Source organism: Ranitomeya imitator, chromosome 4, assembly GCF_032444005.1.
Source record: "Ranitomeya imitator isolate aRanImi1 chromosome 4, aRanImi1.pri, whole genome shotgun sequence".
In the NCBI taxonomy this organism is placed as follows: domain Eukaryota; kingdom Metazoa; phylum Chordata; class Amphibia; order Anura; family Dendrobatidae; genus Ranitomeya; species Ranitomeya imitator.
This window is the reverse complement of record NC_091285.1, coordinates 653,220,790-653,246,815: the sequence shown is the minus strand read 5'-3', so window position 1 is coordinate 653,246,815 and position 26,026 is coordinate 653,220,790. Positions and strand designations below refer to the sequence as shown.

General features: G+C 46.9%; 58 non-coding genes across 58 annotated transcripts; all 58 read left to right on the top strand.

Moving 5' to 3' along the window:
* The first annotated feature begins 245 nt into the window (after positions 1 to 245).
* Positions 246 to 386, top strand: LOC138677806 (U4 spliceosomal RNA). Its single transcript, XR_011321199.1, has one exon. It is a non-coding gene; the product is annotated as a U4 spliceosomal RNA (small nuclear RNA).
* A 275-nt stretch (positions 387 to 661) lies between these two features.
* Positions 662 to 802, top strand: LOC138677507 (U4 spliceosomal RNA). Its single transcript, XR_011320914.1, has one exon. It is a non-coding gene; the product is annotated as a U4 spliceosomal RNA (small nuclear RNA).
* A 275-nt stretch (positions 803 to 1,077) lies between these two features.
* Positions 1,078 to 1,218, top strand: LOC138677804 (U4 spliceosomal RNA). Its single transcript, XR_011321198.1, has one exon. It is a non-coding gene; the product is annotated as a U4 spliceosomal RNA (small nuclear RNA).
* Positions 1,219 to 1,493: 275 nt separating this feature from the next.
* On the top strand, positions 1,494 to 1,634 carry LOC138677495 (U4 spliceosomal RNA). The gene has a single exon (XR_011320902.1). It is a non-coding gene; the product is annotated as a U4 spliceosomal RNA (small nuclear RNA).
* A 275-nt stretch (positions 1,635 to 1,909) lies between these two features.
* Positions 1,910 to 2,050, top strand: LOC138677803 (U4 spliceosomal RNA). The gene has a single exon (XR_011321197.1). It is a non-coding gene; the product is annotated as a U4 spliceosomal RNA (small nuclear RNA).
* A 275-nt stretch (positions 2,051 to 2,325) lies between these two features.
* On the top strand, positions 2,326 to 2,466 carry LOC138677802 (U4 spliceosomal RNA). The gene has a single exon (XR_011321196.1). It is a non-coding gene; the product is annotated as a U4 spliceosomal RNA (small nuclear RNA).
* Positions 2,467 to 2,741: 275 nt separating this feature from the next.
* Positions 2,742 to 2,882, top strand: LOC138677774 (U4 spliceosomal RNA). Its single transcript, XR_011321169.1, has one exon. It is a non-coding gene; the product is annotated as a U4 spliceosomal RNA (small nuclear RNA).
* A 275-nt stretch (positions 2,883 to 3,157) lies between these two features.
* LOC138677706 (U4 spliceosomal RNA) lies at positions 3,158 to 3,298 on the top strand. Its single transcript, XR_011321104.1, has one exon. It is a non-coding gene; the product is annotated as a U4 spliceosomal RNA (small nuclear RNA).
* A 275-nt stretch (positions 3,299 to 3,573) lies between these two features.
* LOC138678214 (U4 spliceosomal RNA) lies at positions 3,574 to 3,714 on the top strand. The gene has a single exon (XR_011321585.1). It is a non-coding gene; the product is annotated as a U4 spliceosomal RNA (small nuclear RNA).
* Positions 3,715 to 3,989: 275 nt separating this feature from the next.
* On the top strand, positions 3,990 to 4,130 carry LOC138677801 (U4 spliceosomal RNA). The gene has a single exon (XR_011321195.1). It is a non-coding gene; the product is annotated as a U4 spliceosomal RNA (small nuclear RNA).
* A 276-nt stretch (positions 4,131 to 4,406) lies between these two features.
* LOC138677800 (U4 spliceosomal RNA) lies at positions 4,407 to 4,547 on the top strand. Its single transcript, XR_011321194.1, has one exon. It is a non-coding gene; the product is annotated as a U4 spliceosomal RNA (small nuclear RNA).
* Positions 4,548 to 4,822: 275 nt separating this feature from the next.
* LOC138677799 (U4 spliceosomal RNA) lies at positions 4,823 to 4,963 on the top strand. Its single transcript, XR_011321193.1, has one exon. It is a non-coding gene; the product is annotated as a U4 spliceosomal RNA (small nuclear RNA).
* A 275-nt stretch (positions 4,964 to 5,238) lies between these two features.
* On the top strand, positions 5,239 to 5,379 carry LOC138677798 (U4 spliceosomal RNA). Its single transcript, XR_011321192.1, has one exon. It is a non-coding gene; the product is annotated as a U4 spliceosomal RNA (small nuclear RNA).
* Positions 5,380 to 5,654: 275 nt separating this feature from the next.
* Positions 5,655 to 5,795, top strand: LOC138677501 (U4 spliceosomal RNA). The gene has a single exon (XR_011320908.1). It is a non-coding gene; the product is annotated as a U4 spliceosomal RNA (small nuclear RNA).
* Positions 5,796 to 6,070: 275 nt separating this feature from the next.
* LOC138677797 (U4 spliceosomal RNA) lies at positions 6,071 to 6,211 on the top strand. The gene has a single exon (XR_011321191.1). It is a non-coding gene; the product is annotated as a U4 spliceosomal RNA (small nuclear RNA).
* Positions 6,212 to 6,486: 275 nt separating this feature from the next.
* Positions 6,487 to 6,627, top strand: LOC138677796 (U4 spliceosomal RNA). The gene has a single exon (XR_011321190.1). It is a non-coding gene; the product is annotated as a U4 spliceosomal RNA (small nuclear RNA).
* Positions 6,628 to 6,902: 275 nt separating this feature from the next.
* On the top strand, positions 6,903 to 7,043 carry LOC138677795 (U4 spliceosomal RNA). The gene has a single exon (XR_011321189.1). It is a non-coding gene; the product is annotated as a U4 spliceosomal RNA (small nuclear RNA).
* Positions 7,044 to 7,318: 275 nt separating this feature from the next.
* Positions 7,319 to 7,459, top strand: LOC138677570 (U4 spliceosomal RNA). The gene has a single exon (XR_011320976.1). It is a non-coding gene; the product is annotated as a U4 spliceosomal RNA (small nuclear RNA).
* Positions 7,460 to 7,734: 275 nt separating this feature from the next.
* Positions 7,735 to 7,875, top strand: LOC138677794 (U4 spliceosomal RNA). Its single transcript, XR_011321188.1, has one exon. It is a non-coding gene; the product is annotated as a U4 spliceosomal RNA (small nuclear RNA).
* A 275-nt stretch (positions 7,876 to 8,150) lies between these two features.
* Positions 8,151 to 8,291, top strand: LOC138677793 (U4 spliceosomal RNA). Its single transcript, XR_011321187.1, has one exon. It is a non-coding gene; the product is annotated as a U4 spliceosomal RNA (small nuclear RNA).
* Positions 8,292 to 8,566: 275 nt separating this feature from the next.
* Positions 8,567 to 8,707, top strand: LOC138677792 (U4 spliceosomal RNA). Its single transcript, XR_011321186.1, has one exon. It is a non-coding gene; the product is annotated as a U4 spliceosomal RNA (small nuclear RNA).
* Positions 8,708 to 8,982: 275 nt separating this feature from the next.
* LOC138677500 (U4 spliceosomal RNA) lies at positions 8,983 to 9,123 on the top strand. Its single transcript, XR_011320907.1, has one exon. It is a non-coding gene; the product is annotated as a U4 spliceosomal RNA (small nuclear RNA).
* A 275-nt stretch (positions 9,124 to 9,398) lies between these two features.
* On the top strand, positions 9,399 to 9,539 carry LOC138677791 (U4 spliceosomal RNA). Its single transcript, XR_011321185.1, has one exon. It is a non-coding gene; the product is annotated as a U4 spliceosomal RNA (small nuclear RNA).
* A 275-nt stretch (positions 9,540 to 9,814) lies between these two features.
* Positions 9,815 to 9,955, top strand: LOC138677790 (U4 spliceosomal RNA). Its single transcript, XR_011321184.1, has one exon. It is a non-coding gene; the product is annotated as a U4 spliceosomal RNA (small nuclear RNA).
* A 275-nt stretch (positions 9,956 to 10,230) lies between these two features.
* LOC138677789 (U4 spliceosomal RNA) lies at positions 10,231 to 10,371 on the top strand. Its single transcript, XR_011321183.1, has one exon. It is a non-coding gene; the product is annotated as a U4 spliceosomal RNA (small nuclear RNA).
* Positions 10,372 to 10,646: 275 nt separating this feature from the next.
* On the top strand, positions 10,647 to 10,787 carry LOC138677569 (U4 spliceosomal RNA). Its single transcript, XR_011320975.1, has one exon. It is a non-coding gene; the product is annotated as a U4 spliceosomal RNA (small nuclear RNA).
* Positions 10,788 to 11,062: 275 nt separating this feature from the next.
* LOC138677552 (U4 spliceosomal RNA) lies at positions 11,063 to 11,203 on the top strand. Its single transcript, XR_011320958.1, has one exon. It is a non-coding gene; the product is annotated as a U4 spliceosomal RNA (small nuclear RNA).
* Positions 11,204 to 11,478: 275 nt separating this feature from the next.
* LOC138677788 (U4 spliceosomal RNA) lies at positions 11,479 to 11,619 on the top strand. Its single transcript, XR_011321182.1, has one exon. It is a non-coding gene; the product is annotated as a U4 spliceosomal RNA (small nuclear RNA).
* Positions 11,620 to 11,894: 275 nt separating this feature from the next.
* LOC138678158 (U4 spliceosomal RNA) lies at positions 11,895 to 12,035 on the top strand. Its single transcript, XR_011321531.1, has one exon. It is a non-coding gene; the product is annotated as a U4 spliceosomal RNA (small nuclear RNA).
* Positions 12,036 to 12,310: 275 nt separating this feature from the next.
* On the top strand, positions 12,311 to 12,451 carry LOC138677787 (U4 spliceosomal RNA). The gene has a single exon (XR_011321181.1). It is a non-coding gene; the product is annotated as a U4 spliceosomal RNA (small nuclear RNA).
* A 275-nt stretch (positions 12,452 to 12,726) lies between these two features.
* LOC138677786 (U4 spliceosomal RNA) lies at positions 12,727 to 12,867 on the top strand. Its single transcript, XR_011321180.1, has one exon. It is a non-coding gene; the product is annotated as a U4 spliceosomal RNA (small nuclear RNA).
* A 275-nt stretch (positions 12,868 to 13,142) lies between these two features.
* On the top strand, positions 13,143 to 13,283 carry LOC138677785 (U4 spliceosomal RNA). Its single transcript, XR_011321179.1, has one exon. It is a non-coding gene; the product is annotated as a U4 spliceosomal RNA (small nuclear RNA).
* A 275-nt stretch (positions 13,284 to 13,558) lies between these two features.
* LOC138677546 (U4 spliceosomal RNA) lies at positions 13,559 to 13,699 on the top strand. Its single transcript, XR_011320952.1, has one exon. It is a non-coding gene; the product is annotated as a U4 spliceosomal RNA (small nuclear RNA).
* A 275-nt stretch (positions 13,700 to 13,974) lies between these two features.
* LOC138677784 (U4 spliceosomal RNA) lies at positions 13,975 to 14,115 on the top strand. The gene has a single exon (XR_011321178.1). It is a non-coding gene; the product is annotated as a U4 spliceosomal RNA (small nuclear RNA).
* Positions 14,116 to 14,390: 275 nt separating this feature from the next.
* On the top strand, positions 14,391 to 14,531 carry LOC138677783 (U4 spliceosomal RNA). Its single transcript, XR_011321177.1, has one exon. It is a non-coding gene; the product is annotated as a U4 spliceosomal RNA (small nuclear RNA).
* A 275-nt stretch (positions 14,532 to 14,806) lies between these two features.
* LOC138677574 (U4 spliceosomal RNA) lies at positions 14,807 to 14,947 on the top strand. The gene has a single exon (XR_011320980.1). It is a non-coding gene; the product is annotated as a U4 spliceosomal RNA (small nuclear RNA).
* A 275-nt stretch (positions 14,948 to 15,222) lies between these two features.
* Positions 15,223 to 15,363, top strand: LOC138677782 (U4 spliceosomal RNA). The gene has a single exon (XR_011321176.1). It is a non-coding gene; the product is annotated as a U4 spliceosomal RNA (small nuclear RNA).
* A 275-nt stretch (positions 15,364 to 15,638) lies between these two features.
* LOC138677671 (U4 spliceosomal RNA) lies at positions 15,639 to 15,779 on the top strand. Its single transcript, XR_011321072.1, has one exon. It is a non-coding gene; the product is annotated as a U4 spliceosomal RNA (small nuclear RNA).
* A 275-nt stretch (positions 15,780 to 16,054) lies between these two features.
* On the top strand, positions 16,055 to 16,195 carry LOC138678222 (U4 spliceosomal RNA). Its single transcript, XR_011321593.1, has one exon. It is a non-coding gene; the product is annotated as a U4 spliceosomal RNA (small nuclear RNA).
* Positions 16,196 to 16,470: 275 nt separating this feature from the next.
* On the top strand, positions 16,471 to 16,611 carry LOC138678152 (U4 spliceosomal RNA). The gene has a single exon (XR_011321526.1). It is a non-coding gene; the product is annotated as a U4 spliceosomal RNA (small nuclear RNA).
* A 275-nt stretch (positions 16,612 to 16,886) lies between these two features.
* Positions 16,887 to 17,027, top strand: LOC138677781 (U4 spliceosomal RNA). Its single transcript, XR_011321175.1, has one exon. It is a non-coding gene; the product is annotated as a U4 spliceosomal RNA (small nuclear RNA).
* Positions 17,028 to 17,302: 275 nt separating this feature from the next.
* LOC138678239 (U4 spliceosomal RNA) lies at positions 17,303 to 17,443 on the top strand. The gene has a single exon (XR_011321609.1). It is a non-coding gene; the product is annotated as a U4 spliceosomal RNA (small nuclear RNA).
* A 275-nt stretch (positions 17,444 to 17,718) lies between these two features.
* On the top strand, positions 17,719 to 17,859 carry LOC138677780 (U4 spliceosomal RNA). The gene has a single exon (XR_011321174.1). It is a non-coding gene; the product is annotated as a U4 spliceosomal RNA (small nuclear RNA).
* A 275-nt stretch (positions 17,860 to 18,134) lies between these two features.
* Positions 18,135 to 18,275, top strand: LOC138677557 (U4 spliceosomal RNA). Its single transcript, XR_011320963.1, has one exon. It is a non-coding gene; the product is annotated as a U4 spliceosomal RNA (small nuclear RNA).
* A 275-nt stretch (positions 18,276 to 18,550) lies between these two features.
* On the top strand, positions 18,551 to 18,691 carry LOC138677778 (U4 spliceosomal RNA). Its single transcript, XR_011321173.1, has one exon. It is a non-coding gene; the product is annotated as a U4 spliceosomal RNA (small nuclear RNA).
* Positions 18,692 to 18,966: 275 nt separating this feature from the next.
* On the top strand, positions 18,967 to 19,107 carry LOC138677721 (U4 spliceosomal RNA). Its single transcript, XR_011321119.1, has one exon. It is a non-coding gene; the product is annotated as a U4 spliceosomal RNA (small nuclear RNA).
* A 275-nt stretch (positions 19,108 to 19,382) lies between these two features.
* On the top strand, positions 19,383 to 19,523 carry LOC138678146 (U4 spliceosomal RNA). The gene has a single exon (XR_011321520.1). It is a non-coding gene; the product is annotated as a U4 spliceosomal RNA (small nuclear RNA).
* Positions 19,524 to 19,797: 274 nt separating this feature from the next.
* LOC138677526 (U4 spliceosomal RNA) lies at positions 19,798 to 19,938 on the top strand. The gene has a single exon (XR_011320933.1). It is a non-coding gene; the product is annotated as a U4 spliceosomal RNA (small nuclear RNA).
* Positions 19,939 to 20,213: 275 nt separating this feature from the next.
* Positions 20,214 to 20,354, top strand: LOC138677777 (U4 spliceosomal RNA). The gene has a single exon (XR_011321172.1). It is a non-coding gene; the product is annotated as a U4 spliceosomal RNA (small nuclear RNA).
* Positions 20,355 to 20,629: 275 nt separating this feature from the next.
* LOC138677563 (U4 spliceosomal RNA) lies at positions 20,630 to 20,770 on the top strand. The gene has a single exon (XR_011320969.1). It is a non-coding gene; the product is annotated as a U4 spliceosomal RNA (small nuclear RNA).
* Positions 20,771 to 21,045: 275 nt separating this feature from the next.
* LOC138678155 (U4 spliceosomal RNA) lies at positions 21,046 to 21,186 on the top strand. Its single transcript, XR_011321529.1, has one exon. It is a non-coding gene; the product is annotated as a U4 spliceosomal RNA (small nuclear RNA).
* Positions 21,187 to 21,461: 275 nt separating this feature from the next.
* LOC138677776 (U4 spliceosomal RNA) lies at positions 21,462 to 21,602 on the top strand. Its single transcript, XR_011321171.1, has one exon. It is a non-coding gene; the product is annotated as a U4 spliceosomal RNA (small nuclear RNA).
* A 275-nt stretch (positions 21,603 to 21,877) lies between these two features.
* On the top strand, positions 21,878 to 22,018 carry LOC138677775 (U4 spliceosomal RNA). The gene has a single exon (XR_011321170.1). It is a non-coding gene; the product is annotated as a U4 spliceosomal RNA (small nuclear RNA).
* A 274-nt stretch (positions 22,019 to 22,292) lies between these two features.
* On the top strand, positions 22,293 to 22,433 carry LOC138677620 (U4 spliceosomal RNA). Its single transcript, XR_011321024.1, has one exon. It is a non-coding gene; the product is annotated as a U4 spliceosomal RNA (small nuclear RNA).
* A 1,645-nt stretch (positions 22,434 to 24,078) lies between these two features.
* On the top strand, positions 24,079 to 24,219 carry LOC138678173 (U4 spliceosomal RNA). The gene has a single exon (XR_011321545.1). It is a non-coding gene; the product is annotated as a U4 spliceosomal RNA (small nuclear RNA).
* Positions 24,220 to 24,494: 275 nt separating this feature from the next.
* LOC138677669 (U4 spliceosomal RNA) lies at positions 24,495 to 24,635 on the top strand. The gene has a single exon (XR_011321070.1). It is a non-coding gene; the product is annotated as a U4 spliceosomal RNA (small nuclear RNA).
* A 275-nt stretch (positions 24,636 to 24,910) lies between these two features.
* On the top strand, positions 24,911 to 25,051 carry LOC138677714 (U4 spliceosomal RNA). Its single transcript, XR_011321112.1, has one exon. It is a non-coding gene; the product is annotated as a U4 spliceosomal RNA (small nuclear RNA).
* Positions 25,052 to 25,326: 275 nt separating this feature from the next.
* LOC138677719 (U4 spliceosomal RNA) lies at positions 25,327 to 25,467 on the top strand. Its single transcript, XR_011321117.1, has one exon. It is a non-coding gene; the product is annotated as a U4 spliceosomal RNA (small nuclear RNA).
* Positions 25,468 to 26,026: the final 559 nt, after the last annotated feature.

Below are 26,026 nucleotides of genomic sequence, written 5' to 3'. Positions count from 1 at the left end.
TTAGCTCCTCCCAGTGTGAAGGAGAATCCTTGCTTCCCACAGCAACGTATTGATGGTTTATGCCTGGAGCAGAAGGAGAAAGTGAGCTGGTCTGGCTGTAATGGGCAAAAATGATGTCTTCCCTGAGCCCTTAGACTGTCAACACCTTGAAGCAGTGCGGGAGGGCCAATGGTCAAATGGATCTCACCATAACTTAAATGAGCTCTTCCTTGGAAGCGGGAATTCCTAGTCGCCCAACTTCCTCCAACTTTGCGCAGTGGCAATATCGTAGCCCATGAGGTATAACCGAGGCGTGATTATTGCTAATTGAAAACTTTTCCCAATACCCCGCCATGATGACTTGAAATATAGTCAGCATTGGCAATTTTTGTTGGTCTCTCAGGAGACTTCATCCATGGTATGCAAATGACAGAGTCTTAGCTCCTCCCAGTGTGGAGGAGAATCCTTGCTTCCCACAGCAACGTATTGATGGTTTATGCCTGGAGCAGAAGGAGAAAGTGAGCTGGTCTGGCTGTAATGGGCAAAAATGATGTCTTCCCTGAGCCCTTAGACTGTCGACACCTTGAAGCAGTGCGGGAGGGCCAGTGGTCAAATGGATCTCACCATAACTTAAATGAGCTCTTCCTTGGAAGCGGGAATTCCTAGTCGCCCAACTTTCTCCAACTTTGCGCAGTGGCAATGTCGTAGCCCATGAGGTATAACCGAGGCGTGATTATTGCTAATTGAAAACTTTTCCCAATACCCCGCCATGATGACTTGAAATATAGTCAGCATTGGCAATTTTTGTTGGTCTCTCAGGAGACTTCATCCATGGTATGCAAATGACAGAGTCTTAGCTCCTCCCAGTATGGAGGAGAATCCTTGCTTCCCACAGCAACGTATTGATGGTTTATGCCTGGAGCAGAAGGAGAAAGTGAGCTGGTCTGGCTGTAATGGGCAAAAATGATGTCTTCCCTGAGCCCTTAGACTGTCGACACCTTGAAGCAGTGCGGGAGGGCCAGTGGTCAAATGGATCTCGCCATAACTTAAATGAGCTCTTCCTTGGAAGCGGGAATTCCTAGTCGCCCAACTTCCTCCAACTTTGCGCAGTGGCAATATCGTAGCCCATGAGGTATAACCGAGGCGTGATTATTGCTAATTGAAAACTTTTCCCAATACCCCGCCATGATGACTTGAAATATAGTCAGCATTGGCAATTTTTGTTGGTCTCTCAGGAGACTTCATCCATGGTATGCAAATGACAGAGTCTTAGCTCCTCCCAGTGTGGAGGAGAATCCTTGCTTCCCACAGCAACGTATTGATGGTTTATGCCTGGAGCAGAAGGAGAAAGTGAGCTGGTCTGGCTGTAATGGGCAAAAATGATGTCTTTCCTGAGCCCTTAGACTGTCGACACCTTGAAGCAGTGCGGGAGGGCCAGTGGTCAAATGGATCTCACCATAACTTAAATGAGCTCTTCCTTGGAAGCCGGAATTCCTAGTCGCCCAACTTCCTCCAACTTTGCGCAGTGGCAATATCGTAGCCCATGAGGTATAACCGAGGCGTGATTATTGCTAATTGAAAACTTTTCCCAATACCCTGCCATGATGACTTGAAATATAGTCAGCATTGGCAATTTTTGTTGGTCTCTCAGGAGACTTCATCCATGGTATGCAAATGACAGAGTCTTAGCTCCTCCCAGTGTGGAGGAGAATCCTTGCTTCCCACAGCAACGTATTGATGGTTTATGCCTGGAGCAGAAGGAGAAAGTGAGCTGGTCTGGCTGTAATGGGCAAAAATGATGTCTTCCCTGAGCCCTTAGACTGTCGACACCTTGAAGCAGTGCGGGAGGGCCAGTGGTCAAATGGATCTCACCATAACTTAAATGAGCTCTTCCTTGGAAGCGGGAATTCCTAGTCGCCCAACTTCCTCCAACTTTGCGCAGTGGCAATATCGTAGCCCATGAGGTATAACCGAGGCGTGATTATTGCTAATTGAAAACTTTTCCCAATACCCCGCCATGATGACTTGAAATATAGTCAGCATTGGCAATTTTTGTTGGTCTCTCAGGAGACTTCATCCATGGTATGCAAATGACAGAGTCTTAGCTCCTCCCAGCGTGGAGGAGAATCCTTGCTTCCCACAGCAACGTATTGATGGTTTATGCCTGGAGCAGAAGAAGAAAGTGAGCTGGTCTGGCTGTAATGGGCAAAAATGATGTCTTCCCTGAGCCCTTAGACTGTCGACACCTTGAAGCAGTGCGGGAGGGCCAGTGGTCAAATGGATCTCACCATAACTTAAATGAGCTCTTCCTTGGAAGCGGGAATTCCTAGTCGCCCAACTACCTCCAACTTTGCGCAGTGGCAATATCGTAGCCCATGAGGTATAACCGAGGCGTGATTATTGCTAATTGAAAACTTTTCCCAATACCCCGCCATGATGACTTGAAATATAGTCAGCATTGGCAATTTTTGTTGGTCTCTCAGGAGACTTCATCCATGGTATGCAAATGACAGAGTCTTAGCTCCTCCCAGTGTGGAGGAGAATCCTTGCTTCCCACAGCAACGTATTGATGGTTTATGCCTGGAGCAGAAGGAGAAAGTGAGCTGGTCTGGCTGTAATGGGCAAAAATGATGTCTTCCCTGAGCCCTTAGACTGTCGACACCTTGAAGCAGTGCGGGAGGGCCAGTGGTCAAATGGATCTCACCATAACTTAAATGAGCTCTTCCTTGGAAGCGGGAATTCCTAGTCGCCCAACTTCCTCCAACTTTGCGCAGTGGCAATATCGTAGCCCATGAGGTATAACCGAGGCGTGATTATTGCTAATTGAAAACTTTTCCCAATACCCCGCCATGATGACTTGAAATATAGTCAGCATTGGCAATTTTTGTTGATCTCTCAGGAGACTTCATCCATGGTATGCAAATGACAGAGTCTTAGCTCCTCCCAGTGTGGAGGAGAATCCTTGCTTCCCACAGCAACGTATTGATGGTTTATGCCTGGAGCAGAAGAAGAAAGTGAGCTGGTCTGGCTGTAATGGGCAAAAATGATGTCTTCCCTGAGCCCTTAGACTGTCGACACCTTGAAGCAGTGCGGGAGGGCCAGTGGTCAAATGGATCTCACCATAACTTAAATGAGCTCTTCCTTGGAAGCGGGAATTCCTAGTCGCCCAACTTCCTCCAACTTTGCGCAGTGGCAATATCGTAGCCCATGAGATATAACCGAGGCGTGATTATTGCTAATTGAAAACTTTTCCCAATACCCCGCCATGATGACTTGAAATATAGTCAGCATTGGCAATTTTTGTTGGTCCCTCAGGAGACTTCATCCATGGTATGCAAATGACAGAGTCTTAGCTCCTCCCAATGTGGAGGAGAATCCTTGCTTCCCACAGCAACGTATTGATGGTTTATGCCTGGAGCAGAAGGAGAAAGTGAGCTGGTCTGGCTGTAATGGGCAAAAATGATGTCTTCCCTGAGCCCTTAGACTGTCGACACCTTGAAGCAGTGCGGGAGGGCCAGTGGTCAAATGGATCTCACCATAACTTAAATGAGCTCTTCCTTGGAAGCGGGAATTCCTAGTCGCCCAACTTTCTCCAACTTTGCGCAGTGGCGATATCGTAGCCCATGAGGTATAACCGAGGCGTGATTATTGCTAATTGAAAACTTTTCCCAATACCCCGCCATGATGACTTGAAATATAGTCAGCATTGGCAATTTTTGTTGGTCTCTCAGGAGACTTCATTCGTGGTATGCAAATGACAGAGTCTTAGCTCCTCCCAGTGTGGAGGAGAATCCTTGCTTCCCACAGCAACGTATTGATGGTTTATGCCTGGAGCAGAAGGAGAAAGTGAGCTGGTCTGGCTGTAATGGGCAAAAATGATGTCTTCCCTGAGCCCTTAGACTGTCGACACCTTGAAGCAGTGCGGGAGGGCCAGTGGTCAAATGGATCTCACCATAACTTAAATGAGCTCTTCCTTGGAAGAGGGAATTCCTAGTCGCCCAACTTCCTCCAACTTTGCGCAGTGGCAATATCGTAGCCCATGAGGTATAACCGAGGCGTGATTATTGCTAATTGAAAACTTTTCCCAATACCCCGCCATGATGACTTGAAATATAGTCAGCATTGGCAATTTTTGTTGGTCTCTCAGGAGACTTCATCCATGGTATGCCAATGACAGAATCTTAGCTCCTCCCAAGTGTGGAGGAGAATCCTTGCTTCCCACAGCAACGTATTGATGGTTTATGCCTGGAGCAGAAGGAGAAAGTGAGCTGGTCTGGCTGTAATGGGCAAAAATTATGTCTTCCCTGAGCCCTTAGACTGTCGACACCTTGAAGCAGTGCGGGAGGGCCAGTGGTCAAATGGATCTCACCATAACTTAAATGAGCTCTTCCTTGGAAGCGGGAATTCCTAGTCGCCCAACTTCCTCCAACTTTGCGCAGTGGCAATATCGTAGCCCATGAGGTATAACCGAGGCGTGATTATTGCTAATTGAAAACTTTTCCCAATACCCCGCCATGATGACTTGAAATATAGTCAGCATTGGCAATTTTTGTTGGTCTCTCAGGAGACTTCATCCATGGTATGCAAATGACAGAGTCTTAGCTCCTCCCAGTGTGGAGGAGAATCCTTGCTTCCCACAGCAACGTATTGATGGTTTATGCCTGGAGCAGAAGGAGAAAGTGAGCTGGTCTGGCTGTAATGGGCAAAAATGATGTCTTCCCTGAGCCCTTAGACTGTCGACACCTTGAAGCAGTGCGGGAGGGCCAGTGGTCAAATGGATCTCACCATAACTTAAATGAGCTCTTCCTTGGAAGCGGGAATTCCTAGTCGCCCAACTTCCTCCAACTTTGCGCAGTGGCAATATCGTAGCCCATGAGGTATAACCGAGGCGTGATTATTGCTAATTGAAAACTTTTCCCAATACCCCGCCATGATGACTTGAAATATAGTCAGCATTGGCAATTTTTGTTGGTCTCTCAGGAGACTTCATCCATGGTATGCAAATGACAGAGTCTTAGCTCCTCCCAGTGTGGAGGAGAATCCTTGCTTCCCACAGCAACGTATTGATGGTTTATGCCTGGAGCAGAAGGAGAAAGTGAGCTGGTCTGGCTGTAATGGGCAAAAATGATGTCTTCCCTGAGCCCTTAGACTGTCGACACCTTGAAGCAGTGCGGGAGGGCCAGTGGTCAAATGGATCTCACCATAACTTAAATGAGCTCTTCCTTGGAAGCGGGAATTCCTAGTCGCCCAACTTCCTCCAACTTTGCGCAGTGGCAATATCGTAGCCCATGAGGTATAACCGAGGCGTGATTATTGCTAATTGAAAACTTTTCCCAATACCCCGCCATGATGACTTGAAATATAGTCAGCATTGGCAATTTTTGTTGGTCTCTCAGGAGACTTCATCCATGGTATGCAAATGACAGAGTCTTAGCTCCTCCCAGTGTGGAGGAGAATCCTTGCTTCCCACAGCAACGTATTGATGGTTTATGCCTGGAGCAGAAGGAGAAAGTGAGCTGGTCTGGCTGTAATGGGCAAAAATGATGTCTTCCCTGAGCCCTTAGACTGTCGACACCTTGAAGCAGTGCGGGAGGGCCAGTGGTCAAATGGATCTCACCATAACTTAAATGAGCTCTTCCTTGGAAGCGGGAATTCCTAGTCGCCCAACTTCCTCCAACTTTGCGCAGTGGCAATATCGTAGTCCATGAGGTATAACCGAGGCGTGATTATTGCTAATTGAAAACTTTTCCCAATACCCCGCCATGATGACTTGAAATATAGTCAGCATTGGCAATTTTTGTTGGTCTCTCAGGAGACTTCATTCGTGGTATGCAAATGACAGAGTCTTAGCTCCTCCCAGTGTGGAGGAGAATCCTTGCTTCCCACAGCAACGTATTGATGGTTTATGCCTGGAGCAGAAGGAGAAAGTGAGCTGGTCTGGCTGTAATGGGCAAAAATGATGTCTTCCCTGAGCCCTTAGACTGTCGACACCTTGAAGCAGTGCGGGAGGGCCAGTGGTCAAATGGATCTCACCATAACTTAAATGAGCTCTTCCTTGGAAGCGGGAATTCCTAGTCGCCCAACTTCCTCCAACTTTGCGCAGTGGCAATATCGTAGCCCATGAGGTATAACCGAGGCGTGATTATTGCTAATTGAAAACTTTTCCCAATACCCCGCCATGATGACTTGAAATATAGTCAGCATTGGCAATTTTTGTTGGTCTCTCAGGAGACTTCATCCATGGTATGCAAATGACAGAGTCTTAGCTCCTCCCAGTGTGGAGGAGAATCCTTGCTTCCCACAGCAACGTATTGATGGTTTATGCCTGGAGCAGAAGGAGAAAGTGAGCTGGTCTGGCTGTAATGGGCAAAAATTATGTCTTCCCTGAGCCCTTAGACTGTCGACACCTTGAAGCAGTGCGGGAGGGCCAGTGGTCAAATGGATCTCACCATAACTTAAATGAGCTCTTCCTTGGAAGCGGGAATTCCTAGTCGCCCAACTTCCTCCAACTTTGCGCAGTGGCAATATCGTAGCCCATGAGGTATAACCGAGGCGTGATTATTGCTAATTGAAAACTTTTCCCAATACCCCGCCATGATGACTTGAAATATAGTCAGCATTGGCAATTTTTGTTGGTCTCTCAGGAGACTTCATCCATGGTATGCAAATGACAGAGTCTTAGCTCCTCCCAGTGTGGAGGAGAATCCTTGCTTCCCACAGCAACATATTGATGGTTTATGCTTGGAGCAGAAGGAGAAAGTGAGCTGGTCTGGCTGTAATGGGCAAAAATGATGTCTTCCCTGAGCCCTTAGACTGTCGACACCTTGAAGCAGTGCGGGAGGGCCAGTGGTCAAATGGATCTCACCATAACTTAAATGAGCTCTTCCTTGGAAGCGGGAATTCCTAGTCGCCCAACTTCCTCCAACTTTGCGCAGTGGCAATATCGTAGCCCATGAGGTATAACCGAGGCGTGATTATTGCTAATTGAAAACTTTTCCCAATACCCCGCCATGATGACTTGAAATATAGTCAGCATTGGCAATTTTTGTTGGTCTCTCAGGAGACTTCATCCATGGTATGCAAATGACAGAGTCTTAGCTCCTCCCAGTGTGGAGGAGAATCCTTGCTTCCCACAGCAACGTATTGATGGTTTATGCCTGGAGCAGAAGGAGAAAGTGAGCTGGTCTGGCTGTAATGGGCAAAAATGATGTCTTCCCTGAGCCCTTAGACTGTCGACACCTTGAAGCAGTGCGGGAGGGCCAGTGGTCAAATGGATCTCACCATAACTTAAATGAGCTCTTCCTTGGAAGCGGGAATTCCTAGTCGCCCAACTTCCTCCAACTTTGTGCAGTGGCAATATCGTAGCCCATGAGGTATAACCGAGGCGTGATTATTGCTAATTGAAAACTTTTCCCAATACCCCACCATGATGACTTGAAATATAGTCAGCATTGGCAATTTTTGTTGGTCTCTCAGGAGACTTCATCCATGGTATGCAAATGATAGAGTCTTAGCTCCTCCCAGTGTGGAGGAGAATCCTTGCTTCCCACAGCAACGTATTGATGGTTTATGCCTGGAGCAGAAGGAGAAAGTGAGCTGGTCTGGCTGTAATGGGCAAAAATGATGTCTTCCCTGAGCCCTTAGACTGTCGACACCTTGAAGCAGTGCGGGAGGGCCAGTGGTCAAATGGATCTCACCATAACTTAAATGAGCTCTTCCTTGGAAGCGGGAATTCCTAGTCGCCCAACTTCCTCCAACTTTGCGCAGTGGCAATATCGTAGCCCATGAGGTATAACCGAGGCGTGATTATTGCTAATTGAAAACTTTTCCCAATACCCCGCCATGATGACTTGAAATATAGTCAGCATTGGCAATTTTTGTTGGTCTCTCAGGAGACTTCATCCATGGTATGCAAATGACAGAGTCTTAGCTCCTCCCAGTGTGGAGGAGAATCCTTGCTTCCCACAGCAACGTATTGATGGTTTATGCCTGGAGCAGAAGGAGAAAGTGAGCTGGTCTGGCTGTAATGGGCAAAAATGATGTCTTCCCTGAGCCCTTAGACTGTCGACACCTTGAAGCAGTGCGGGAGGGCCAGTGGTCAAATGGATCTCACCATAACTTAAATGAGCTCTTCCTTGGAAGCGGGAATTCCTAGTCGCCCAACTTCCTCCAACTTTGCGCAGTGGCAATATCGTAGCCCATGAGGTATAACCGAGGCGTGATTATTGCTAATTGAAAACTTTTCCCAATACCCCGCCATGATGACTTGAAATATAGTCAGCATTGGCAATTTTTGTTGGTCTCTCAGGAGACTTCATCCATGGTATGCAAATGACAGAGTCTTAGCTCCTCCCAGTGTGGAGGAGAATCCTTGCTTCCCACAGCAACGTATTGATGGTTTATGCCTGGAGCAGAAGGAGAAAGTGAGCTGGTCTGGCTGTAATGGGCAAAAATGATGTCTTCCCTGAGCCCTTAGACTGTCGACACCTTGAAGCAGTGCGGGAGGGCCAGTGGTCAAATGGATCTCACCATAACTTAAATGAGCTCTTCCTTGGAAGCGGGAATTCCTAGTCGCCCAACTTCCTCCAACTTTGCGCAGTGGCAATATCGTAGCCCATGAGGTATAACCGAGGCGTGATTATTGCTAATTGAAAACTTTTCCCAATACCCCGCCATGATGACTTGAAATATAGTCAGCATTGGCAATTTTTGTTGGTCTCTCAGGAGACTTCATCCATGGTATGCAAATGACAGAGTCTTAGCTCCTCCCAGTGTGGAGGAGAATCCTTGCTTCCCACAGCAACGTATTGATGGTTTATGCCTGGAGCAGAAGGAGAAAGTGAGCTGGTCTGGCTGTAATGGGCAAAAATGATGTCTTCCCTGAGCCCTTAGACTGTCGACACCTTGAAGCAGTGCGGGAGGGCCAGTGGTCAAATGGATCTCACCATAACTTAAATGAGCTCTTCCTTGGAAGCGGGAATTCCTAGTCGCCCAACTTCCTCCAACTTTGCGCAGTGGCAATATCGTAGTCCATGAGGTATAACCGAGGCGTGATTATTGCTAATTGAAAACTTTTCCCAATACCCCGCCATGATGACTTGAAATATAGTCAGCATTGGCAATTTTTGTTGGTCTCTCAGGAGACTTCATTCGTGGTATGCAAATGACAGAGTCTTAGCTCCTCCCAGTGTGGAGGAGAATCCTTGCTTCCCACAGCAACGTATTGATGGTTTATGCCTGGAGCAGAAGGAGAAAGTGAGCTGGTCTGGCTGTAATGGGCAAAAATGATGTCTTCCCTGAGCCCTTAGACTGTCGACACCTTGAAGCAGTGCGGGAGGGCCAGTGGTCAAATGGATCTCACCATAACTTAAATGAGCTCTTCCTTGGAAGCGGGAATTCCTAGTCGCCCAACTTCCTCCAACTTTGCGCAGTGGCAATATCGTAGCCCATGAGGTATAACCGAGGCGTGATTATTGCTAATTGAAAACTTTTCCCAATACCCCGCCATGATGACTTGAAATATAGTCAGCATTGGCAATTTTTGTTGGTCTCTCAGGAGACTTCATCCATGGTATGCAAATGACAGAGTCTTAGCTCCTCCCAGTGTGGAGGAGAATCCTTGCTTCCCACAGCAACGTATTGATGGTTTATGCCTGGAGCAGAAGGAGAAAGTGAGCTGGTCTGGCTGTAATGGGCAAAAATTATGTCTTCCCTGAGCCCTTAGACTGTCGACACCTTGAAGCAGTGCGGGAGGGCCAGTGGTCAAATGGATCTCACCATAACTTAAATGAGCTCTTCCTTGGAAGCGGGAATTCCTAGTCGCCCAACTTCCTCCAACTTTGCGCAGTGGCAATATCGTAGCCCATGAGGTATAACCGAGGCGTGATTATTGCTAATTGAAAACTTTTCCCAATACCCCGCCATGATGACTTGAAATATAGTCAGCATTGGCAATTTTTGTTGGTCTCTCAGGAGACTTCATCCATGGTATGCAAATGACAGAGTCTTAGCTCCTCCCAGTGTGGAGGAGAATCCTTGCTTCCCACAGCAACATATTGATGGTTTATGCTTGGAGCAGAAGGAGAAAGTGAGCTGGACTGGCTGTAATGGGCAAAAATGATGTCTTCCCTGAGCCCTTAGACTGTCGACACCTTGAAGCAGTGCGGGAGGGCCAGTGGTCAAATGGATCTCACCATAACTTAAATGAGCTCTTCCTTGGAAGCGGGAATTCCTAGTCGCCCAACTTCCTCCAACTTTGCGCAGTGGCAATATCGTAGCCCATGAGGTATAACCGAGGCGTGATTATTGCTAATTGAAAACTTTTCCCAATACCCCGCCATGATGACTTGAAATATAGTCAGCATTGGCAATTTTTGTTGGTCTCTCAGGAGACTTCATCCATGGTATGCAAATGACAGAGTCTTAGCTCCTCCCAGTGTGGAGGAGAATCCTTGCTTCCCACAGCAACGTATTGATGGTTTATGCCTGGAGCAGAAGGAGAAAGTGAGCTGGTCTGGCTGTAATGGGCAAAAATGATGTCTTCCCTGAGCCCTTAGACTGTCGACACCTTGAAGCAGTGCGGGAGGGCCAGTGGTCAAATGGATCTCACCATAACTTAAATGAGCTCTTCCTTGGAAGCGGGAATTCCTAGTCGCCCAACTTCCTCCAACTTTGTGCAGTGGCAATATCGTAGCCCATGAGGTATAACCGAGGCGTGATTATTGCTAATTGAAAACTTTTCCCAATACCCCACCATGATGACTTGAAATATAGTCAGCATTGGCAATTTTTGTTGGTCTCTCAGGAGACTTCATCCGTGGTATGCAAATGACAGAGTCTTAGCTCCTCCCAGTGTGGAGGAGAATCCTTGCTTCCCACAGCAACGTATTGATGGTTTATGCCTGGAGCAGAAGGAGAAAGTGAGCTGGTCTGGCTGTAATGGGCAAAAATGATGTCTTCCCTGAGCCCTTAGACTGTCGACACCTTGAAGCAGTGCGGGAGGGCCAGTGGTCAAATGGATCTCACCATAACTTAAATGAGCTCTTCCTTGGAAGCGGGAATTCCTAGTCGCCCAACTTCCTCCAACTTTGCGCAGTGGCAATATCGTAGCCCATGAGGTATAACCGAGGCGTGATTATTGCTAATTGAAAACTTTTCCCAATACCCCGCCATGATAACTTGAATTATAGTCAGCATTGGCAATTTTTGTTGGTCTCTCAGGAGACTTCATCCATGGTATGCAAATGACAGAGTCTTAGCTCCTCCCAGTGTGGAGGAGAATCCTTGCTTCCCACAGCAACGTATTGATGGTTTATGCCTGGAGCAGAAGGAGAAAGTGAGCTGGTCTGGCTGTAATGGGCAAAAATGATGTCTTCCCTGAGCCCTTAGACTGTCGACACCTTGAAGCAGTGCGGGAGGGCCAGTGGTCAAATGGATCTCACCATAACTTAAATGAGCTCTTCCTTGGAAGCGGGAATTCCTAGTCGCCCAACTTCCTCCAACTTTGCGCAGTGGCAATATCGTAGCCCATGAGGTATAACCGAGGCGTGATTATTGCTAATTGAAAACTTTTCCCAATACCCCGCCATGATGACTTGAAATATAGTCAGCATTGGCAATTTTTGTTGGTCTCTCAGGAGACTTCATCCATGGTATGCAAATGACAGAGTCTTAGCTCCTCCCAGTGTGGAGGAGAATCCTTGCTTCCCACAGCAACGTATTGATGGTTTATGCCTGGAGCAGAAGGAGAAAGTGAGCTGGTCTGGCTGTAATGGGCAAAAATGATGTCTTCCCTGAGCCCTTAGACTGTCGACACCTTGAAGCAGTGCGGAAGGGCCAGTGGTCAAATGGATCTCACCATAACTTAAATGAACTCTTCCTTGGAAGCGGGAATTCCTAGTCGCCCAACTTCCTCCAACTTTGCGCAGTGGCAATATCGTAGCCCATGAGGTATAACCGAGGCGTGATTATTGCTAATTGAAAACTTTTCCTAATACCCCGCCATGATGACTTGAAATATAGTCAGCATTGGCAATTTTTGTTGGTCTCTCAGGAGACTTCATCCATGGTATGCAAATGACAGAGTCTTAGCTCCTCCCAGTGTGGAGGAGAATCCTTGCTTCCCACAGCAACGTATTGATGGTTTATGCCTGGAGCAGAAGGAGAAAGTGAGCTGGTCTGGCTGTAATGGGCAAAAATGATGTCTTCCCTGAGCCCTTAGACTGTCGACACCTTGAAGCAGTGCGGGAGGGCCAGTGGTCAAATGGATCTCACCATAACTTAAATGAGCTCTTCCTTGGAAGCGGGAATTCCTAGTCGCCCAACTTCCTCCAACTTTGCGCAGTGGCAATATCGTAGCCCATGAGGTATAACCGAGGCGTGATTATTGCTAATTGAAAACTTTTCCCAATACCCCGCCATGATGACTTGAAATATAGTCAGCATTGGCAATTTTTGTTGGTCTCTCAGGAGACTTCATCCATGGTATGCAAATGACAGAGTCTTAGCTCCTCCCAGTGTGGAGGAGAATTCTTGCTTCCCACAGCAACGTATTGATGGTTTATGCCTGGAGCAGAAGGAGAAAGTGAGCTGGTCTGGCTGTAATGGGCAAAAATGATGTCTTCCCTGAGCCCTTAGACTGTCGACACCTTGAAGCAGTGCGGGAGGGCCAGTGGTCAAATGGATCTCACCATAACTTAAATGAGCTCTTCCTTGGAAGCGGGAATTCCTAGTCGCCCAACTTCCTCCAACTTTGCGCAGTGGCAATATCGTAGCCCATGAGGTATAACCGAGGCGTGATTATTGCTAATTGAAAACTTTTCCCAATACCCCGCCATGATGACTTGAAATATAGTCAGCATTGGCAATTTTTGTTGGTCTCTCAGGAGACTTCATCCATGGTATGCAAATGACAGAGTCTTAGCTCCTCCCAGTGTGGAGGAGAATCCTTGCTTCCCACAGCAACGTATTGATGGTTTATGCCTGGAGCAGAAGGAGAAAGTGAGCTGGTCTGGCTGTAATGGGCAAAAATGATGTCTTCCCTGAGCCCTTAGACTGTCGACACCTTGAAGCAGTGCGGGAGGGCCAGTGGTCAAATGGATCTCACCATAACTTAAATGAGCTCTTCCTTGGAAGCGGGAATTCCTAGTCGCCCAACTTCCTCCAACTTTGCGCAGTGGCAATATCGTAGCCCATGAGGTATAACCGAGGCGTGATTATTGCTAATTGAAAACTTTTCCCAATACCCCGCCATGATGACTTGAAATATAGTCAGCATTGGCAATTTTTGTTGGTCTCTCAGGAGACTTCATCCATGGTATGCAAATGACAGAGTCTTAGCTCCTCCCAGTGTGGAGGAGAATCCTTGCTTCCCACAGCAACGTATTGATGGTTTATGCCTGGAGCAGAAGGAGAAAGTGAGCTGGTCTGGCTGTAATGGGCAAAAATGATGTCTTCCCTGAGCCCTTAGACTGTCGACACCTTGAAGCAGTGCGGGAGGGCCAGTGGTCAAATGGATCTCACCATAACTTAAATGAGCTCTTCCTTGGAAGCGGGAATTCCTAGTCGCCCAACTTCCTCCAACTTTGCGCAGTGGCAATATCGTAGCCCATGAGGTATAACCGAGGCGTGATTATTGCTAATTGAAAACTTTTCCCAATACCCCGCCATGATGACTTGAAATATAGTCAGCATTGGCAATTTTAGTTGGTCTCTCAGGAGACTTCATCCATGGTATGCAAATGACAGAGTCTTAGCTCCTTCTAGTGTGGAGGAGAATCCTTGCTTCCCACAGCAACGTATTGATGGTTTATGCCTGGAGCAGAAGGAGAAAGTGAGCTGGTCTGGCTGTAATGGGCAAAAATGATGTCTTCCCTGAGCCCTTAGACTGTCGACACCTTGAAGCAGTGCGGGAGGGCCAGTGGTCAAATGGATCTCACCATAACTTAAATGAGCTCTTCCTTGGAAGCGGGAATTCCTAGTCGCCCAACTTCCTCCAACTTTGCGCAGTGGCAATATCGTAGCCCATGAGGTATAACCGAGGCGTGATTATTGCTAATTGAAAACTTTTCCCAATACCCCGCCATGATGACTTGAAATATAGTCAGCATTGGCAATTTTTGTTGGTCTCTCAGGAGACTTCATCCATGGTATGCAAATGACAGAGTCTTAGCTCCTCCCAGTGTGGAGGAGAATCCTTGCTTCCCACAGCAACGTATTGATGGTTTATGCCTGGAGCAGAAGGAGAAAGTGAGCTGGTCTGGCTGTAATGGGCAAAAATGATGTCTTCCCTGAGCCCTTAGACTGTCGACACCTTGAAGCAGTGCGGGAGGGCCAGTGGTCAAATGGATCTCACCATAACTTAAATGAGCTCTTCCTTGGAAGCGGGAATTCCTAGTCGCCCAACTTCCTTCAACTTTGCGCAGTGGCAATATCGTAGCCCATGAGGTATAACCGAGGCGTGATTATTGCTAATTGAAAACTTTTCCCAATACCCCGCCATGATGACTTGAAATATAGTCAGCATTGGCAATTTTTGTTGGTCTCTCAGGAGACTTCATCCATGGTATGCAAATGACAGAGTCTTAGCTCCTCCCAGTGTGGAGGAGAATCCTTGCTTCCCACAGCAACGTATTGATGGTTTATGCCTGGAGCAGAAGGAGAAAGTGAGCTGGTCTGGCTGTAATGGGCAAAAATGATGTCTTCCCTGAGCCCTTAGACTGTCGACACCTTGAAGCAGTGCGGGAGGGCCAGTGGTCAAATGGATCTCACCATAACTTAAATGAGCTCTTCCTTGGAAGCGGGAATTCCTAGTCGCCCAACTTCCTCCAACTTTGCGCAGTGGCAATATCGTAGCCCATGAGGTATAACCGAGGCATGATTATTGCTAATTGAAAACTTTTCCCAATACCCCGCCATGATGACTTGAAATATAGTCAGCATTGGCAATTTTTGTTGGTCTCTCAGGAAACTTCATCCATGGTATGCAAATGACAGAGTCTTAGCTCCTCCCAGTGTGGAGGAGAATCCTTGCTTCCCACAGCAACGTATTGATGGTTTATGCCTGGAGCAGAAGGAGAAAGTGAGCTGGTCTGGCTGTAATGGGCAAAAATGATGTCTTCCCTGAGCCCTTAGACTGTCGACACCTTGAAGCAGTGCGGGAGGGCCAGTGGTCAAATGGATCTCACCATAACTTAAATGAGCTCTTCCTTGGAAGTGGGAATTCCTAGTCGCCCAACTTCCTCCAACTTTGCGCAGTGGCAATATCGTAGCCCATGAGGTATAACCGAGGCGTGATTATTGCTAATTGAAAACTTTTCCCAATACCCCGCCATGATGACTTGAAATATAGTCAGCATTGGCAATTTTTGTTGGTCTCTCAGGAGACTTCATCCATGGTATGCAAATGACAGAGTCTTAGCTCCTCCCAGTGTGGAGGAGAATCCTTGCTTCCCACAGCAACGTCTTGATGGTTTATGCCTGGAGCAGAAGGAGAAAGTGAGCTGGTCTGGCTGTAATGGGCAAAAATGATGTCTTCCCTGAGCCCTTAGACTGTCGACACCTTGAAGCAGTGCGGGAGGGCCAGTGGTCAAATGGATCTCACCATAACTTAAATGAGCTCTTCCTTGGAAGCGGGAATTCCTAGTCGCCAAACTTCCTCCAACTTTGCGCAGTGGCAATATTGTAGCCCATGAGGTATAACCGAGGCGTGATTATTGCTAATTGAAAACTTTTCCCAATACCCCGCCATGATGACTTGAAATATAGTCAGCATTGACAATTTTTGTTGGTCTCTCAGGAGACTTCATCCATGGTATGCAAATGACAGAGTCTTAGCTCCTCCCAGTGTGGTGGAGAATCCTTGCTTCCCACAGCAACGTATTGATGGTTTATGCCTGGAGCAGAAGGAGAAAGTGAGCTGGTCTGGCTGTAATGGGCAAAAATGATGTTTTCCCTGAGCCCTTAGACTGTCGACACCTTGAAGCAGTGCGGGAGGGCCAGTGGTCAAATGGATCTCACCATAACTTAAATGAGCTCTTCCTTGGAAGCGGGAATTCCTAGTCGCCCAACTTCCTCCAACTTTGCGCAGTGGCAATATCGTAGCCCATGAGGTATAACCGAGGCGTGATTATTGCTAATTGAAAACTTTTCCCAATACCCCGCCATGATGACTTGAAATATAGTCAGCATTGGCAATTTTTGTTAGTCTCTCAGGAGACTTCATCCATGGTATGCAAATGACAGAGTCTTAGCTCCTCCCAGTGTGGAGGAGAATCCTTGCTTCCCACAGCAACGTATTGATGGTTTATGCCTGGAGCAGAAGGAGAAAGTGAGCTGGTCTGGCTGTAATGGGCAAAAATGATGTCTTCCCTGAGCCCTTAGACTGTCGACACCTTGAAGCAGTGCGGGAGGGCCAGTGGTCAAATGGATCTCACCATAACTTAAATGAGCTCTTCCTTGGAAGCGGGAATTCCTAGTCGCCCAACTTCCTCCATCTTTGCGCAGTGGCAATATCGTAGCCCATGAGGTATAACCGAGGCGTGATTATTGCTAATTGAAAACTTTTCCCAATACCCCGCCATGATGACTTGAAATATAGTCAGCATTGGCAATTTTTGTTGGTCTCTCAGGAGACTTCATCCGTGGTATGCAAATGACAGAGTCTTAGCTCCTCCCAGTGTGGAGGAGAATCCTTGCTTCCCACAGCAACGTATTGATGGTTTATGCCTGGAGCAGAAGGAGAAAGTGAGCTGGTCTGGCTGTAATGGGCAAAAATGATGTCTTCCCTGAGCCCTTAGACTGTCGACACCTTGAAGCAGTGCGGGAGGGCCAGTGGTCAAATGGATCTCACCATAACTTAAATGAGCTCTTCCTTGGATGCGGGAATTCCTAGTCGCCCAACTTCCTCCAACTTTGCGCAGTGGCAATATCGTAGCCCATGAGGTATAACCGAGGCGTGATTATTGCTAATTGAAAACTTTTCCCAATACCCCGCCATGATGACTTGAAATATAGTCAGCATTGGCAATTTTTGTTGGTCTCTCAGGAGACTTCATCCATGGTATGCAAATGACAGAGTCTTAGCTCCTCCCAGTGTGGAGGAGAATCCTTGCTTCCCACAGCAACGTATTGATGGTTTATGCCTGGAGCAGAAGGAGAAAGTGAGCTGGTCTGGCTGTAATGGGCAAAAATGATGTCTTCCCTGAGCCCTTAGACTGTCGACACCTTGAAGCAGTGCGGGAGGGCCAGTGGTCAAATGGATCTCACCATAACTTAAATGAGCTCTTCCTTGGAAGCGGGAATTCCTACTCGCCCAACTTCCTCCATCTTTGCGCAGTGGCAATATCGTAGCCCATGAGGTATAACCGAGGCGTGATTATTGCTAATTGAAAACTTTTCCCAATACTCTGCCATGATGACTTGAAATATAGTCAGCATTGGCAATTTTTGTTGGTCTCTCAGGAGACTTCATCCATGGTATGCAAATGACAGAGTCTTAGCTCCTCCCAGTGTGGAGGAGAATCCTTGCTTCCCACAGCAACGTATTGATGGTTTATGCCTGGAGCAGAAGGAGAAAGTGAGCTGGTCTGGCTGTAATGGGCAAAAATGATGTCTTCCCTGAGCCCTTAGACTGTCGACACCTTGAAGCAGTGCGGGAGGGCCAGTGGTCAAATGGATCTCACCATAACTTAAATGAGCTCTTCCTTGGAAGCGGGAATTCCTAGTCGCCCAACTTCCTCCAACTTTGCGCAGTGGCAATATCGTAGCCCATGAGGTATAACCGAGGCGTGATTATTGCTAATTGAAAACTTTTCCCAATACCCCGCCATGATGACTTGAAATATAGTCAGCATTGGCAATTTTTGTTGGTCTCTCAGGAGACTTCATCCATGGTATGCAAATGACAGAGTCTTATCTCCTCCCAGTGTGGAGGAGATTCCTTGCTTCCAACAGCAACGTATTGATGGTTTATGCCTGGAGCAGAAGGAGAAAGTGAGCTGGTCTGGCTGTAATGGGCAAAAATGATGTCTTCCCTGAGCCCTTAGACTGTCGACACCTTGAAGCAGTGCGGGAGGGCCAGTGGTCAAATGGATCTCACCATAACTTAAATGAGCTCTTCCTTGGAAGCGGGAATTCCTAGTCGCCCAACTTCCTCCAACTTTGCGCAGTGGCAATATCGTAGCCCATGAGGTATAACCGAGGTGTGATTATTGCTAATTGAAAACTTTTCCCAATACCCCGCCATGATGACTTGAAATATAGTCGGCATTGGCAATTTTTGTTGGTCTCTCAGGAGACTTCATCCATGGTATGCAAATGACAGAGTCTTAGCTCCTCCCAGTGTGGAGGAGAATCCTTGCTTCCCACAGCAAGGTATTAATGGTTTATGCCTGGAGCAGAAGGAGAAAGTGAGCTGGTCTGGCTGTAATGGGCAAAAATGATGTCTTCCCTGAGCCCTTAGACTGTCGACACCTTGAAGCAGTGCGGGAGGGCCAGTGGTCAAATGGATCTCACCATAACTTAAATGAGCTCTTCCTTGGAAGCGGGAATTCCTAGTCGCCCAACTTCCTCCAACTTTGCGCAGTGGCAATATCGTAGCCCATGAGGTATAACCGAGGCGTGATTATTGCTAATTGAAAACTTTTCCCAATACCCCGCCATGATGACTTGAAATATAGTCAGCATTGGCAATTTTTGTTGGTCTCTCAGGAGACTTCATCCATGGTATGCAAATGACAGAGTCTTAGCTCCTCCCAGTGTGGAGGAGAATCCTTGCTTCCCACAGCAACGTATTGATGGTTTATGCCTGGAGCAGAAGGAGAAAGTGAGCTGGTCTGGCTGTAATGGGCAAAAATGATGTCTTCCCTGAGCCCTTAGACTGTCGACACCTTGAAGCAGTGCGGTAGGGCCAGTGGTCAAATGGATCTCACCATAACTTAAATGAGCTCTTCCTTGGAAGCGGGAATTCCTAGTCGCCCAACTTCCTCCAACTTTGCGCAGTGGCAATATTGTAGCCCATGAGGTATAACAGAGTCGTGATTATTGCTAATTGAAAACTTTTCCCAATACCCCGCCATGATGACTTGAAATATAGTCAGCATTGGCAATTTTTGTTGGTCTTTCAGGAGACTTCATCCATGGTATGCAAATGACAGAGTCTTAGCTCCTCCCAGTGTGGAGGAGAATCCTTGCTTCCCACAGCAACGTATTGATGGTTTATGCCTGGAGCAGAAGGAGAAAGTGAGCTGGTCTGGCTGTAATGGGCAAAAATGATGTCTTCCCTGAGCCCTTAGACTGTCGACACCTTGAAGCAGTGCGGGAGGGCCAGTGGTCAAATGGATCTCACCATAACTTAAATGAGCTCTTCCTTGGAAGCGGGAATTCCTAGTCGCCCAACTTCCTCCAACTTTGCGCAGTGGCAATATCGTAGCCCATGAGGTATAACCGAGGCGTGATTATTGCTAATTGAAAACTTTTCCCAATATCCCGCCATGATGACTTGAAATATAGTCAGCATTGGCAATTTTTGTTGGTCTCTCAGGAGACTTCATCCATGGTATGCAAATGACAGAGTTTAGCTCCTCCCAGTGTGGAGGAGAATCCTTGCTTCCCACAGCAACGTATTGATGGTTTATGCCTGGAGCAGAAGGAGAAAGTGAGCTGGTCTGGCTGTAATGGGCAAAAATGATGTCTTCCCTGAGCCCTTAGACTGTCGACACCTTGAAGCAGTGCGGGAGGGCCAGTGGTCAAATGGTTCTCACCATAACTTAAATGAGCTCTTCCTTGGAAGCGGGAATTCCTAGTCGCCCAACTTCCTCCAACTTTGCGCAGTGGCAATATCGTAGCCCATGAGGTATAACCGAGGCGTGATTATTGCTAATTGAAAACTTTTCCCAATACCACGCCATGATGATTTGAAATATAGTCAGCATTGGCAATTTTTGTTGGTCTCTCAGGAGACTTCATCCATGGTATGCAAATGACAGAGTCTTAGCTCCTCCCAGTGTGGAGGAGAATCCTTGCTTCCCACAGCAACGTATTGATGGTTTATGCCTGGAGCAGAAGGAGAAAGTGAGCTGGTCTGGCTGTAATGGGCAAAAATGATGTCTTCCCTGAGCCCTTAGACTGTCGACACCTTGAAGCAGTGCGGGAGGGCCAGTGGTCAAATGGATCTCACCATAACTTAAATGAGCTCTTCCTTGGAAGCGGGAATTCCTAGTCGCCCAACTTCCTCCAACTTTGCGCAGTGGCAATATCGTAGCCCATGAGGTATAACCGAGGCGTGATTATTGCTAATTGAAAACTTTTCCCAATACCCCGCCATGATGACTTGAAATATAGTCAGCATTGGCAATTTTTGTTGGTCTCTCAGGAGACTTCATCCATGGTATGCAAATGACAGAGTCTTAGCTCCTCCCAGTGTGGAGGAGAATCCTTGCTTCCCACAGCAACGTATTGATGGTTTATGCCTGGAGCAGAAGGAGAAAGTGAGCTGGTCTGTCTGTAATGGGCAAAAATGATGTCTTCCCTGAGCCCTTAGACTGTCGACACCTTAAAGCAGTGCGGGAGGGCCAGTGGTCAAATGGATCTCACCATAACTTATATGAGCTCTTCCTTGGAAGCGGGAATTCCTAGTCGCCCAACTTCCTCCAACTTTGCGCAGTGGCAATATCGTAGCCCATGAGGTATAGCCGAGGCGTGATTGTTGCTAATTGAAAACTTTTCCCAATACCCCGCCATGATGACTTGAAATATAGTCAGCATTGGCAATTTTTGTTGGTCTCTCAGGAGACTTCATCTATGGTATGCAAATGACAGAGTCTTAGCTCCTCCCAGTGTGGAGGAGAATCCTTGCTTCCCACAGCAACGTATTGATGGTTTATGCCTGGAGCAGAAGGAGAAAGTGAGCTGGTCTGGCTGTAATGGGCAAAAATGATGTATTCCCTGAGCCCTTAGACTGTCGACACCTTGAAGCAGTGCGGGAGGGCCAGTGGTCAAATGGATCTCACCATAACTTAAATGAGCTCTTCCTTGGAAGCGGGAATTCCTAGTCGCCCAACTTCCTCCAACTTTGCGCAGTGGCAATATCGTAGCCCATGAGGTATAACCGAGGCGTGATTATTGCTAATTGAAAACTTTTTCCAATACCCCGCCATGATGACTTGAAATATAGTCAGCATTGGCAATTTTTGTTGGTCTCTCAGGAGACTTCATCCATGGTATGCAAATGACAGAGTCTTAGCTCCTCCCAGTGTGGAGGAGAATCCTTGCTTCCCACAGCAACGTATTGATGGTTTATGCCTGGAGCAGAAGGAGAAAGTGAGCTGGTCTGGCTGTAATGGGCAAAAATGATGTCTTCCCTGAGCCCTTAGACTGTCGACACCTTGAAGCAGTGCGGGAGGGCCAGTGGTCAAATGGATCTCACCATAACTTAAATGAGCTCTTCCTTGGAAGCGGGAATTCCTAGTCGCCCAACTTCTTCCAACTTTGCGCAGTGGCAATATCGTAGCCCATGAGGTATAACCGAGGCGTGATTATTGCTAATTGAAAACTTTTCCCAATACCCCGCCATGATGACTTGAAATATAGTCAGCATTGGCAATTTTTGTTGGTCTCTCAGGAGACTTCATCCATGGTATGCAAATGACAGAGTCTTAGCTCCTCCCAGTGTGGAGGAGAATCCTTGCTTCCCACAGCAACGTATTGATGGTTTATGCCTGGAGCAGAAGGAGAAAGTGAGCTGGTCTGGCTGTAATGGGCAAAAATGATGTCTTCCCTGAGCCCTTAGACTGTCGACACCTTGAAGCAGTGCGGGAGGGCCAGTGGTCAAATGGATCTCACCATAACTTAAATGAGCTCTTCCTTGGAAGCGGGAATTCCTAGTCGCCCAACTTCCTCCAACTTTGCGCAGTGGCAATATCGTAGCCCATGAGGTATAACCGAGGCGTGATTATTGCTAATTGAAAACTTTTCCCAATACCCCGCCATGATGACTTGAAATATAGTCAGCATTGGCAATTTTTGTTGGTCTCTCAGGAGACTTCATCCATGGTATGCAAATGACAGAGTCTTAGCTCCTCCCAGTGTGGAGGAGAATCCTTGCTTCCCACAGCAATGTATTGATGGTTTATGCCTGGAGCAGAAGAAGAAAGTGAGCTGGTCTGGCTGTAATGGGCAAAAATGATGTCTTCCCTGAGCCCTTAGACTGTCGACACCTTGAAGCAGTGCGGGAGGGCCAGTGGTCAAATGGATCTCACCATAACTTAAATGAGCTCTTCCTTGGATCGGGAATTCCTAGTCGCCCAACTTCCTCCAACTTTGCGCAGTGGCAATATCGTAGCCCATGAGGTATAACCGAGGTGTGATTATTGCTAATTGAAAACTTTTCCCAATACCCCGCTATGATGACTTGAAATATAGTCAGCATTGGCAATTTTTGTTGGTCTCTCAGGAGACTTCATCCATGGTATGCAAATGACAGAGTATTAGCTCCTCCCAGTATGGAGGAGAATCCTTGCTTCCCACAGCAACGTAACATAGTAACATAGTTAGTAAGGTCGAAAAAAGACATTTGTCCATCCAGTTCAGCCTATATTCCATCATAATAAATCCCCAGATCTAAGTCCTTCTACAGAACCTAATTGTATGATACAATATTGTTCTGCTCCAGGAAGACATCCAGGCCTCTCTTGAACCCCTCGACTGAGTTCGCCATCACCACCTCCTCAGGCAAGCAATTCCAGATTCTCACTGCCCTAACAGTAAAGAATCCTCTTCTATGTTGGTGGAAAAACCTTCTCTCCTCCAGACGCAAAGAATGCCCCCTTGTGCCCGGTTCCTTCCTTGGTATAAACAGATCCTCAGCGAGATATTTGTATTGTCCCCTTATATACTTATACATGGTTATTAGATCGCCCCTCAGTCGTCTTTTTTCTAGACTAAATAATCCTAATTTCGCTAATCTATCTGGGTATTGTAGTTCTCCCATCCCCTTTATTAATTTTGTTGCCCTCCTTTGTACTCTCTCTAGTTCCATTATATCCTTCCTGAGCACCGGTGCCCAAAACTGGACACAGTACTCCATGTGCGGTCTAACTAGGGATTTGTACAGAGGCAGTATAATGCTCTCATCATGTGTATCCAGACCTCTTTTAATGCACCCCATGATCCTGTTTGCCTTGGCAGCTGCTGCCTGGCACTGGCTGCTCCAGGTAAGTTTATCATTAACTAGGATCCCCAAGTCCTTCTCCCTGTCAGATTTACCCAGTGGTTTCCCATTCAGTGTGTAATGGTGACATTGATTCCTTCTTCCCATGTGTATAACCTTACATTTATCATTGTTAAACCTCATCTGCCACCTTTCAGCCCAAGTTTCCAACTTATCCAGATCCATCTGTAGCAGAATACTATCTTCTCTTGTATTAACTGCTTTACATAGTTTTGTATCATCTGCAAATATCGATATTTTACTGTGTAAACCTTCTACCAGATCATTAATGAATATGTTGAAGAGAACAGGTCCCAATACTGACCCCTGCGGTACCCCACTGGTCACAGCGACCCAGTTAGAGACTATACCATTTATAACCACCCTCTGCTTTCTATCACTAAGCCAGTTACTAACCCATTTACACACATTTTCCCCCAGACCAAGCATTCTCATTTTGTGTACCAACCTCTTGTGCGGCACGGTATCAAACGCTTTGGAAAAATCGAGATATACCACGTCCAATGACTCACCGTGGTCCAGCCTATAGCTTACCTCTTCATAAAAACTGATTAGATTGGTTTGACAGGAGCGATTTCTCATAAACCCATGCTGATATGGAGTTAAACAGTTATTCTCATTGAGATAATCCAGAATAACATCCCTCAGAAACCCTTCAAATATTTTACCAACAATATTGATGGTTTATGCCTGGAGCAGAAGGAGAAAGTGAGCTGGTCTGGCTGTAATGGGCAAAAATGATGTCTTCCCTGAGCCCTTAGACTGTCGACACCTTGAAGCAGTACGGGAGGGCCAGTGGTCAAATGGATCTCACCATAACTTAAATGAGCTCTTCCTTGGAAGCGGGAATTCCTAGTCGCCCAACTTCCTCCAACTTTGCGCAGTGGCAATATCGTAGCCCATGAGGTATAACCGAGGCGTGATTATTGCTAATTGAAAACTTTTCCCAATACCCCGCCATGATGACTAGAAATATAGTCAACATTGGCAATTTTTGTTGGTCTCTCGGGAGACTTCATCCATGGTATGCAAATGACAGAGTCTTAGCTCCTCCCAGTGTGGAGGAGAATCCTTGCTTCCCACAGCAACGTATTGATGGTTTATGCCTGGAGCAGAAGGAGAAAGTGAGCTGGTCTGGCTGTAATGGGCAAAAATGATGTCTTCCCTGAGCCCTTAGACTGTCGACACCTTGAAGCAGTGCGGGAGGGCCAGTGGTCAAATGGATCTCACCATAACTTAAATGAGCTCTTCCTTGGAAGCGGGAATTCCTAGTCGCCCAACTTCCTCCAACTTTGCGCAGTGGCAATATCGTAGCTCATGAGGTATAACCGAGGCGTGATTATTGCTAATTGAAAACTTTTCCCAATACCCTGCCATGATGGCTTGAAATATAGTCAGCATTGGCAATTTTTGTTGGTCTCTCAGGAGACTTCATCCATGGTATGCAAATGACAGAGTCTTAGCTCCTTCCAGTGTGGAGGAGAATCCTTGCTTCCCACAGCAACGTATTGATGGTTTATGCCTGGAGCAGAATGAGAAAGTGAGCTAGTCTGGCTGTAATGGGCAAAAATGATGTCTTCCCTGAGCCCTTAGACTGTCGACACCTTGAAGCAGTGCGGGAGGGCTAGTGGTCAAATGGATCTCACCATAACTTAAATGAGCTCTTCCTTGGAAGCGGGAATTCCTAGTCGCCCAACTTCCTCCAACTTTGCGCAGTGGCAATATCGTAGCCCATGAGGTATAATTGAGGCGTGATTATTGCTAATTGAAATCTTTTCCCAATACCCCGCCATGATGACTTGAAATATAGTCAGCGTTGGCAATTTTTGTTGGTCTCTTGGGAGACTTCATCCATGGTATGCAAATGACAGAGTCTTAGTTCCTCCCAGTGTGGAGGAGAATCCTTGCTTCCCACAGCAATGCATTGATAGTTTAAGCCTGGAGCAGAAGGATAAAGTGAGCTGGTCTGGCTGTAATGGGCAAAAATGATGTCTTCCCTGAGCCCTTAGACTGTCGACACCTTGAAGCAGTGCGGGAGGGCCAGTGGTCAAATGGATCTCTCCATAACTTAAATGAGCTCTTCTTTGGAAGCGTGAATTCCTAGTCGCCCATCTTCTGCCACCTTTGCGCAGTGGCAATATCGTAGCCCATGAGGTATAACCGAGGTGTGATTATTGCTAATTGAAAACTTTTCCCAATACCCAGCCATCATGACTTGAAATATAGTCAGCATTGGCAATTTTTTTTGGTCTCTCAGGAGACTTCATCCATGGTATGCAATCCACAGAGTCTTATCTCCTCTCAGTTTGGAGGATTGTTGCTTCCCACAGCATTGTATTGATGATTTATGCTTGGAGCAGAAGGAGAAAGTTAGCTGGTCTAGTTGTAATGGGCAAAAATGATGTCTTCCCTGAGCCCTTAGACTGTCGACACCTTGAAGCAGTGCGGGAGGGCCAGTGGTCAAATGGATCTCACATGACTTAAAGGGACACTGTCACCTGAATTTGGAGGGAGCAATCTTCAGCCATGGAGGCGGGGTTTTGGGGTGTTTGATTCACCCTTTCCTTGCCCGCTTCCTGCATGCTGGCTGCAATATTGGATTGAAGTTCATTCTCAGTCCTCCATAGTACACGCCTGCGCAAGGCAAGATTGGTATATTTATGGGGAGGGTTCTGAAATAATACAAGATCTTTGGTAAGGCTATCATTTTGAAAGCATTAATACGGGCTATCCAAGAAGTGGTGATTTTATGCATATCTTCTAGTAAAATTTTAATTTGTGTATGTAGATTTGTAAAATTTACTTTTATTATCTGATCTG